Consider the following 12,040-nt stretch of genomic DNA (forward strand, 5'->3'; position numbering starts at 1 on the left):
ATAGACAGTAAATCATAGACGCAATTACCTTTGCCGCAACGGTGACCAGCCATGATAGATCAGCTATAGTGAGCCATATGCATATATTTCCATTCTCTCCTCCCAATTTTTGCAGCTTAACATCAGAACGCCATTAAATGCATATGCATTAAGCCAAACGCACATTCTATGGTTACAGCTTTCCTCATTTTACAAAACCCTGCTAACCCTTTGGTCCAAAGAGCTCACCTAGAGAGAGCAACTTGCTTTAATCATTCCTATCTTTAACTTGAAATCAGATTCGTACAAAAGATTTGTCATGTAAATTGTTCTCCATTTACATCCACAACTATGGAAAATATATTTGTTTACTGCAGAATCAGCATCAGAGGCCTTAAAGGGACAGTGCCTTAAATGGTCTGTTTCCACTCCATAATTGTAGCAATGCTGCAATAATGGAAAATAGAAGAGGAACAGTGTTTTTTTGCTCACTGAAGCACTGCAAGTTTGTGAAATAGATCCCCAAATGGAAATAAGAACATGGAAATGTGTATATTTCCCCTTTAAAACAATCTTAAAGATCAACTTGGCTTGTAATGTTGACCTGCTGAATCATCTTGTCATGTATAACAGAGACCAGAAGTAAGAGAGGACGAGGAGAGTGTGTTGAATGAAAAAGGCAGAGATGAGTGGGCTGACATTTGTGTGCATATGAGAAATATCTACATGTAATTGCTTTCTCACTTGTGCATGTAGAACATGTTTCTTCACGCTGGCCTTGGTTTATAAAGTGATCCATCATTGTCCGTGTGTCACACTATGTAGCACATATAACATTTTTAAACTGATGTAATTTCCTCCTTTAGGGTGCATCACATAACCTATATGTGTCTTATATCATAACCCGGTCTGGTCCAGAAGTAGACTCGCTTTCACACCTCCATCGTTAAGTCACCCGGGTGTGAGTAAGATTGCAGCAAACGCACTCGTGTGTGTGGAGCAGAACAACTTATCCAAGACCAATCGAACCCCTGTCTGCTACGATTGTAGTGAGAAAGCCATTTTACCCTAATTCATGATCTAAACACACTATGCATTAGGGGCTATGTGTGGTTAATGCAACTCAAGTTAAACGCTGAACAGGTAGGGAGGGTAAGACTTCATCAGTGCTCACCTTCTCCAGCTAAACATACTGCACACCAGATCGCAAAGCATTTTCCGCTGGGAAGTGGAGTAAAATCCTGTTGACCACACAGAACTTTCACATGCTTTATGTTACGCAGCATTTAGGTCATTACAGTCCTGCCCATTCACACACACCCGCCCTTCAACATCATTTCCTTTGTTTTGGTTAATGTCCATCCATTGAGACATCATCTGAACCAAATAAAAAAAATTGGATGTAACAAAAGATCCAATACTGGTTTGGACTCCAGATGTGACAGTGACCTAACATGGAACCCCATTCAGACCAGGAGGAATATTTCACTCTCTGTCACACACTATGCCAGGTTGTATAGAAAAAGGAGGACAGTCCAATTTCTGCTTTTAGGGATCAGTGTGTGGCGAAATATGAACTCACTCTCTTCAAAAGGGAATGTCTGTGCTCAGGCCTTAAAACTTTTGTGCTGAAATTGAAGGACTTGGTTGCAAATGAGGACATCAGTTCTTCCATTAATAGAGAAAATATTTTGTGTAAATATAGTGGTGGATTTTTTTTTTGGAAACATCATTCAATTAATCCGCCCTTCTGGAATTCAGAGTGAGAGAGAGTGTGAGAGAGAGAGAGAGAGAATCATCCATTTAAAGGAAATTCAAAAGATCTCACAATGTTAATCGGAATTCTGAATTAAATACAAGATGGTCCTACTGTAGAAAATGTAGCTCCAGGAAATGCAGTTTGTAATGTACTTACATACATTATGTCCAAAGGCACCTTTAGAGATAGAAAAGTGCAATGCAGAAAATTGATAAATCCTACACTTTGCTGTTTTAAATTGGCAATACAGGCTTATGCAAGTAAAACTGCGTATGCTCTTACATTTAGTCTAGTTATACATACAGCAAAGATCACTACAGCCAGCTTCTGTCTGGCATGTACATGAATCTATCTTGCAAAGCTGTGAGGTAATTCTCAGTACTCAGTTCCCAGAAACACTTGCAAACACTGACAGATCTAAAGTAATATTTGAACTCATCTGTCTTATAAAATCTCTTATCGTTTTATGTTGTGGAAAATTAAAATCAATGCGTGACCTTTGCAATAATCTCACAAAGGTTACATTAGAATATTGCACTCCACAAGTTATACCACAACACACATCCTATGGTTTGCAAATTAATTTATAAAAAAGTTATATTTTACTATATGCAGTCAAGAATTTATTCTATGACATATGTTTGCAACCTTTTAAGCAATACTCCCCTATTTTTTTTTAGAAAGTCTTCCTCATAAGCACAATAATCCCATTTTGTATTGTACCATGTGTAGTATTGTCATTCATGTTGGATCATCGGGTCCCTGTAGCAGTTCCTAGCTCCATAAATAGAATCAGCTCTTGGCAGGCACAGTAGAGCAGACAGAGAGACTGCTGCACAATGCCCAATGAAGAAGAGAGAATTCTGTCAGAGCTGAAAAGAGCACTTGGATGGATTTTTGTGAAGGGTTTAAGTTTGCGAGGTCACCAGTTTGAATACAGAGGAAGACTGGAGAGTGGACAAAGGACCTTATCATGGTGTCCCTGAGCATTTCTTCTGCAACTAACTCTTCACAATGCCAATATTAGTGGCTGAATATCTCTGAGGAGCTGTGGTTTGGGTCATTTAATGTTTGCAGTTTACTGGTGGTTTCTGTTTTTAGAAACACTGAAAAATAAACCACTTTTTTACCTAAAAGACCCAAGTCAAAGCTGTCACCCTTCAGCTTTTTGCCCAGTTATTTAACTGAATATGACACACACACACACACACACACACACACACACACACACACACACACACACACACACACACACACACACACACAGATAGATGTGTACTCATCCATCACAATACTTCACAGACAGGCCATATACCTTTGTGTTTGTGTCAACAGGGGATGAGCTGAGGTGGTAAATGATGACATTATGTATCTACAGCTCGGCCCCTGTGATAAATGAGATGATACGGAAACATAAAGCTGCTGCTGAAAGAAAGCCCTGCACAATGCAGACATTCGGCAGTGAAACAAAAGCAGATCGGTTTGGACCATCCTGATGTTTTCCCTTTTGTTTGTCTCCATGGGTAATTATTATGAAGATAGCAGAATGGGGAAGGCCTGAATGTGGGCAGTCTATAAAGGGTTTGCAGTTGCATCACTGATTTCCTACAAAATAGGAATGTTGTAATGACACACACACATACACACACACACACACACACACACACACACACACCTACAAAAACAATCCTCACTGTCACGTTTGCTGTTCCATTAAAACTAAATTAACATTTCTATATTGTAACCGTCGCTTTAAAAGTCGACTCAATTTTCTTTTGGTTGACACTATGAATTAAACCAAAGCTGTGCTTGCATGCTGCAGGTGGATTTACATCACTGCAATAATTCAAACCTCCAATCGCAGTAATTACAATGAAACAAATTGAATTTGGTGGTAAATTTCAGAGTCATTGTTTTATTAGCAGGCCTTTAGGCCAGAATAACACTAGACTTTAACTACGCCTGCTTGAGCAAACAGTTGCTTCCAGTCCACTTGTGTGTTTTACATCAATACTGTAGCGTTCATGCATTGTCACACATCTGGTTCCTTTGTAAACAGGTACTAAATGTCACCCTCGACTTGTACTTGTGGCATCTGCACATATTGTGAGAATGCTGAGTAACACAAACAAAGAAACACCATCCACACATTGAGCCCACTTGGTCCAACTTGTTCACACATTTGAAATGAACTTTCATATTTTGAGCGAAGCATTTAATTTTCAGCCGCACACATATTCAATGTTAGTCTCTTGAGCCTTATCATTTAATTATTCTGTTTTTACATCTCCTTCACAACAGCAACAATGCATTGTTGATTATTAAAAAATGAGTCATTCCCTGGATTCATAACCTTTCTTTGACTCTGCTCACAGAAACAAAATGCATTGCAGCAGTCTCCCCAATCAACGGCCTCAAACTGAACACAAACATCAAAACAGTAAATGAATGAAATGATTCCAAAATGAATTTATATCCTGTACATTTACATAACCTTGATCAAACCATTCCTCCTGTCTCCAAATCCGACTTTCCTTCTCTTCCTGTTCTGTTCAGTGTATCATTGTAATTCTCTTTGGTATGGTGACTTTTAACAGAAAATGAAACTTCACATTCTCTCTCTCATCCTCTCTCTGTTTTCACCCTCTTTCTGGTATCCAAATGCGCGCAGCGTGAAATTAAAGCCATTGCATTTCTGACTGAAATAAGTGTGTCCCTCTGATGAGGTTGGAGCCACTCCAAGCCTCTGCACACTTTTCACACATATTTTCCTTCCTTGTGGAATTATCTGCTGCTTATTATTGCTCAACATGTGTCTACCAAGACTTTACTTCACTTTCTCTTCTGGTGGATAGATAAGCCCTCTCTTGGCAAATCCTTGTTTGTTTTGTTTACGTTTTTAACTTTTCATAAAGCCAAATAATTAAATAATGGACTTTGGTACAATTTTGATGCCAGGGTTTTAGGGACCCCAGTGTAACATCTTCGTGGAATAAAAACAAAAAGGGGGTTTAGGATTTCATTTTCTACAACAGCGACTGACTTAGACACGAGGACTGTCCTGTTTAACATCATTCTAAAGAAAGCAAATGGAGAAGGAGCTAAGCATCGCCGGAATGTGATAATGGACCGTTATCTTCTTGCCATAATTAAAATGTCTACAGAATCGGAAATTCCACTCACCTCTAAGGTGCCAAGACTCAGATTTAAGACACATTTGCAGACATTCTCCCAATTAATAATAATCAGGAATCCAAAAATTCCAAAACTAGGAGTGCCTGATCCATGCTGCCCCCTTTGGAATGTTTCATGTCATGCTCTGTGTCCTTCATTACCATCTTCCCTGACCAACTCTTGCGTTATCTAGATGTAGATAAAGTAATTATTGATTTTTATCAAAGCAGCATAAAAGCAGAGTACAAAGGGTCAATGAGACAGACAGTGCACAGACACTTCTGTTATGAGATTGATTTGATTGAATTGTCTTAGTTTAATAGAATTGGGTTAATTAATATTTTAACGTTCAACTTTGTTTTGCTGCTTTTCATCGGTTTTGCAGGGTATTTACTAATGCAGATGAGCACAGCTGCATTTGAATGAAGCGACGAAAAGAAGGGTCAGTTGCCAAGCATTTTCAACAGACCATTATGCATATGAGGAGCTAATCAGTATCTTGAGACATCCTGGAATTATAAATGATCAATCTGTGAGATTTTTCATCATTCTAGCCACGTTTAAATATTTAATGTTCACTGCTGTGAATACATTAGAAATCAAGATTTATGACTGGCTACTTCCACATGGTGAAGTCTGGATTTCACAGCAAATAATACAAGACATAAGAGGGAGAGGACAGAGTAAGGACAGAAAGTGTGTGAAAATCTATGTTTTAATGTAATGAAATATTGCTTCTTTCATATCTTTACTGTCTTAGATAATTATAAAAAAGGACCTGAGTTAACTGCTCTCCCTCTGTGTTCCTCACTCTCTCTTTCTCCCTCTCATGCCACATAGTGAAACTGTCATCAATTTTAGAGCTTACACCTGTTTCCCCCTGGGCTCTCAAAAACAGGTGCAGTTTCTTCTCCAGCAGCAAACAAACAGCAATGATAAATCAATTCTACCTTGTATTTGAATGAATTTCTTCCATTCCCTTCCATATTTGTGCTGTCCTCCTTAAACACACTAAATACATAATTTGTTAACACAAATGTTTGACTCATTTTTCTTGACCAATGTATGCAAAACCATAAGTAAATGTGGGGTAATATGTCAACAAATGCACAATGTATAGACGATTGTTGGAACCATTAAGCGAAGCACACAAGAAAAACATCTATTTTGTCAAATTTAAGTAAATTAAGATGTCAGTCAATTTGAGATAATTGTGTCGCTAAACGCCAAAGCATTTTTTTTCAGTGTTTCCTTCTGTAGTCATTCTTTAGTAGACTTCGAGCAAGTGTAACAGTCCTGGGCTTCTCTTGGTATCTGTTAGGCTCAGGGTATCAAAATAGCCCTTTGACCTTTTTTAGTGTTTAGTTGCTGCTGCTGGGTTGCATTGAGTTGCACAATGCTCTGTGTCTCTCCTGCCCTTTACACTCCACTGTAAAGGGCAGAGCAACTCAAGGATGAAACTTTAGAATCCCATGTTCTCTGCAAACATTATTATGGCATTAAATTTCCCTTTTAAACACATTATAATTTGTTTGTTTTGATTTGAGACGTTGTCACAACTTGCCCATCTTCATACCTACACAGATCTTTATTGGATTCATCGTTCTTTCATCATCATAGAGGAAGCTGAAACGAGTGTGTTTGTATGAGCCCTCAGATTTACAAAAAGCCTTAATGTTAGTCACAGCTGTGACTGAATATGTATTTGAATCCTCACCAGACTTTTTGTTACAACTGACAAAGCATATCCTATATCTTGTGGCTACACAACTAAAGTGACGATTTTATTAGATTGAATGATTTTCAGGGATTTGACATCTAAACTAGGTCACTGGCATTGAAAGAAACTTCTCAACATCAAGTTAAACATTTATTTAGATAGCAAAAGAGATTCCTATGACATTTTAGATTGAAATGTGTGTTTTACTATCCAATTCTACTCTGTGCCTTCTCTGATTAGTTCGCTGCCGGACAGAGTCAATAGAAACCCCTGTGCGTCTCCACACAGACATGAAGAGTACCCTGAGCGAACATAACATGATCTGATAATGTATCGCTGAGTGAATGTTGTGGAGATATACAGTACATGCTGGGTTTTGTAGGGAAACTAGTCCCCAAAGTAAACCTGATATCACCATTACAGCATAACAGCTCTATATAGGAATCCACAAGATATGTTTAGGTTTCCATGCATAACTTCTGCCTTGACACTATTGAATAAATAGCACAGGGTACCAAAGGGGTCCATTCAAAGGCTATGGACTGGAAGTGTATATTGCCAAAAAATGCTCCAACAAAATGCTCCAACAAAAAACAATGTTAATGATCTGAGTTGGATACCATTTTCCCAAAGATCATAAAAATTGCTTGAGTATCACGTAACTGTAACAGCAGATTGAAGCAGGTAAATGAATTTGTAATTGAGTTGTGTTATAACTCAGATGATTTAAACATATGGTGAGGCTTTGCTGCGTCCAAAGGCTGCACACTCTTTTGGAAAAATTGACATTCAGCCTTTTTCTTTGCTGAGTTCTTTATGGGCCCCGGTGGTTTTGTTATTGTCCAATAGGCAAATAACCATCCATAGATTTCCTCCATTCACTGAGAAGAATGTCTCATGAATCATCAGCCTCACCGACTTTGAGCCAGGAGCATATTTAAAATTCGAGTTTATTTCTCCTGTAATCTTTGATGGTTATAACTCTTGCAGCAGAGCTCCAGGGCCCCGCTGGTCATTTTTCATTCACTTGCCCATTTCTCTCTTGGCTCAGGTTGCGCCGAGTCCAGTCATATTAATCAACCACTGCTCTAATTGACTGACCAAGTGATGTTTCCAGAAACCAAAATGGCTGATTTATTAAACTATGATAAGTATTCTGCCAGTAAAATGGCTGACTGCAATGGAGTTTTCCTGGTGGTTACAGGATCTACTTTACAATCGTGATGCTGGCCATGTAAGAGGACAATAATATGTCTTCTGTAAGGTCTCGTGTTCAAGGTCTGTAAGGTTTGATTGTTGTATTTTTGTCACAGTTTACAGCGAGGCTCTTTTAAATTGTATTGCACCAGTATCAGGAGCAAAACTGTGTGAAACAAGAACATCCACATTTGGTTTTAAGGGAGCCTTTATGGATCTGAGGTGAGACAAGAAGGTGCAACAACCTGCCACTAGGGGCAGGAGCTGCATAAAGGTTAAAGATGAGAGCTTGTGACTGAAGAGATCCTGGATCAGCAGGTGAAATGGAGAGTCAGGGAAGTGAAACACTTCCTCATCCATCATTAACACCACTGGGATACCCTTGAGCAAATACAGCTGCTCTGTGGCCAGCAGATAAGCCTGTGGTTATACTTAGCAGCTTCCAGGTGTGAAGCCGAGTTAGGTGTTGGTGTGTTGAGCATTAACTCTATCAAAATTGGATAAATATATGTTTAAGAGATGACATGCTCCCTTATAGACTTAAATCATACGCACAGTCTGTCATTTATGAGCTGTATTGGGTGGACATTAGCAGTATGCAAATGAGCCACTGCTCCGATTGGTTGTCCCTGTCCCTTATTGGCATGCATAACTTAACCCAGGGGATCCTATTGTACATGTTTTTGCAAAGGTGAGGGTCCTCCAGAAAAGAGATGGTTTTATAATAATAATAATGATGACGAGCTCGGTTATAATGTTCACATGCAGCAGCAGCTCACATGTTAGACTTAAGGATCAGCATGAGCACCTAACTATTTGTGCAAAGCCATTTAGTTTTTTTTATATTTCAAGAAGACAATACAGCTGGATTTTCTTTAGTGGCTATAAGAGGAACTACACCTAAAGAACGTACACTTTGGTTTCAACATTTGAAACCTAATCATTATTGTTCTCCTTTTATTGTATGCACATTGTCTTTATAATATCATTTTTATTGCAAGCCCTTTTCCCCTAAGAAATCGATTTTTATGTTATCTAATTTACTTTGAAGGCTGTATTCATGAATAGAAAATAGCAAGTGCATGAATATACATACATTACACATTCACAATATCTGTTTATATTCGGTCACATAATACCCCAAGAAAAACAGGAAACAATAGAATACTGAATAATAATATGTTCTCTCTCTAAAACCACAACTCACCAGGGAATCATTTTTATTTTAGTATTCTATGCAGGCTGAAGATTTGACCAAGAACCACAACTAAACAATACAAACCTATATTCTTATTATTAACTATGATGTGTCTGCGCCTACATTACTAGTTATTTACCATATTGCACTGTAACTTAAAAGATACACCTTGTACTTCTGCTTTAATTGAACATGCTCATGGCATATCCTACACTTAATTCATACACTTTGTTCACTCATTCAATGTAGTCATGCACTTAATTACTCTCATCCCCAGAGGGAGAGAGGGGTTGTGATGGGTCCTGTGTGTGTGTGTGTGTGTGTGTGTGTGTGTGTGTGTGTGTGTGTGTGTGTGTGTGTGTGTGTGTGTGTGTGTGTGTGTGTGTGTGTGTGCGCGTGCGTGTGTGTGTGTGTATATATATATAACTTAGAGAGGGCTGATCAGATTGGCTCGACATGTTTATGGTAGAGTGGGATAATTATTATTACATTCACATATTGCATTCTTGTTTTTATCCACCAAAACTACAGAAATCTGTAAAAAAAAAAGAAGAAGAAAAAAAAGGTAACATCTAGTTACGATATATTTTGCACATATGTTTCTGTGGTAAGAATCTCATTTGCAGGAATGAAGACCGGATTTGCTCTTGTTCACTCATTCATTCATATTTTTATTTGGGCCACATATGTAGTGTTATTTATTTGTAATGCTGCTTTATACTTTTACATCTACCCCTAACTAACTGTAATATATCCCCCTTTGGTGTTCACTGTGTGGGGGCCCAGGAGGAGAAACATGACGATGAGATTTTGTGCTAGGACGGACTTTTTGTCATTTTGGCACTAGTCTTAAAATGAAGGCTTCCATTACATAAACAATATGTTATCAGTCCAGTGCCAAACCTCTGTGTGAGAGTCTGCGAGGGCCAATTCATTTATATTAGAAAGCCCCATAGGCAGCAATGACAAGAGTTGGTCTATGGAAAATGCAGTGACAAAGGGACATCCATCTGCACAGAGCTAATGAGGCAGCGCTGGGTTACTGAGTATTGGTCATATTGGGACTCATGAGCATAGGAACACACAGATGCAGACAGAAACAGGCCATAACACTCACACATACACACACAATTACAGAGTCACATTGTCCCCCAACTCACAGTTGGTCAACGGTAATGAAACCCACACTGATCAATGGTGGAAAAACAAGCCAGGCCAGCAGTGACACAGCCGCTATGCCAACCTAATAGCCCAACTGACCAATGCACCTGAAGCCATTGTGGGCTACATCACAGAGCTGCATTACCCAGTGTTGCTAATGAGCTATTACAGTAGTGACCTGCAGGACAAACTCATTACCAGGTGACAATAGATGGTAGACAGAAGCTGGATTCATTATCATAATTATCAGTGCTGCCTTTATTGGAGCTTAGGTGTGGGTTTGTGTGTATGTGCATGTGTGTGTGCATGTGTATTTGCTTGCTCTCCCTCTCCCTCTCTTTCACTCTCACTCTCACTCTCTCACTCTCTCACTCTCACTCTCACTCTCACTCTCACTCTCTCTCTCTCTCTGTCAGACTGTAGCTCTAAATCGCGTATATGTGCCTAAATCCTATCTCAGAATGCTCACACGACTTGTAGGATGGACGGCCACTTCAGGTCTGTGCAGCTGTTCCATCTGTTCTGTCCACTCAATCAAACGCAGATATATCATTCTCCTTCCTCTCTTCGCTTTTTCTTGTTGACTTGCAGCAGAAAAGTTTGTTTTTGCAGAATTCTGGGCATCTGCCAGGAAAGGAGGCGTGCAGGAGCCTAATCAGACAAATAACAAATGTAATATAATGCAATTCCCCCTGGATTTCACTTTTTTTGTGATTTTTGCTATCAAAGTAAAACATTTTGCTGCAGGAAGTTTCTGAATTTTGCACCAAATTTTGTGATTAATCTCAACTTTTACACTTCTTTATTCATATTCACAAAGTTGAAATAGATCTACAAAACAAACCACATGCATAGACAATTTCTGAAACATTAACAACATTGTTATCTGCTTCTCTGCTTCACTCCACCCCTATGTAATATTAAAATAAAGAAACAAAGAGAAACTAAATGTTAACGTCTGTTATTTCCTGCTCCTTTGCCTTAAACCTGTTTCTTATTTATTGTTTGTACAAATATCTATGTTTTCACCATTTAAATGAAGGGAAACTAAACTACATGTCGTAGTTTCTTCACTTCTGTTTTACATTGCAATGAATATGTCACCATTCAGCGTTACTTAGATTTAAATCCCGACAGTTTGGGTAGGTGTCTTGGGATGACTTGCATCGCCGAATAGGCTTCAGGAGCCATGAATGCACCACCAGTCTGCTCTGTGAAGAAGGAGTTTCCTCACACACCATTTTGATGAAATGGAAAAATCAAGTGTTAAATATGTGCCAAAATGGTTAATTATCTGGAATCGCAGAAAAATGTCAGCATTTGTTTAAATAAGCATGGAATTTTGTGATTGTGGATTCACGACACAATGTTTGAACTGTTTTATACTGGTTTTCCACAGTAATGCTGTCACTTGACTTGACAATGTGAGGACTCATTTACTTTCTGCTCATTATATCACTTTCAGTTACACCATCATCCACAGCTGTTTCCATTCCTGTGACTGATCAGGAACAAAACATTGTCTGATGTCAACTTTTAAACCATTTTGCTGCATGGCTTCACATTGTGAGAATAACTTTATGAACATAATGATTAAATGATTTTTGCATTTCTCATCTTGAGTCTGACATTTAGAGGGACTGACTCGGAAAAAAATACAAAAAAAAATTAAATAGGCAGGTAGAAATATAGGGAGACAGGAAAGGGGAGGAAAACAAGAGAAAGGAACAGAGAGAAATGTGAGGTAAAGAGGGAACAAATAAAAGAAAGGGAAACATGCTATGGGTACATGGATGAAGAAAGCAGGGAAGGGAGGAGGCGATGAAGAGCGGAGAGTGAGATGGAGGGAGTT

Source organism: Genypterus blacodes, unplaced genomic scaffold (genome assembly GCF_046128005.1).
Source record: "Genypterus blacodes isolate CSIRO-AG114 ecotype Tasmania unplaced genomic scaffold, CSIRO-AGI_Gbla_v1 ptg000094l_1, whole genome shotgun sequence".
NCBI classification, from domain to species: domain Eukaryota; kingdom Metazoa; phylum Chordata; class Actinopteri; order Ophidiiformes; family Ophidiidae; genus Genypterus; species Genypterus blacodes.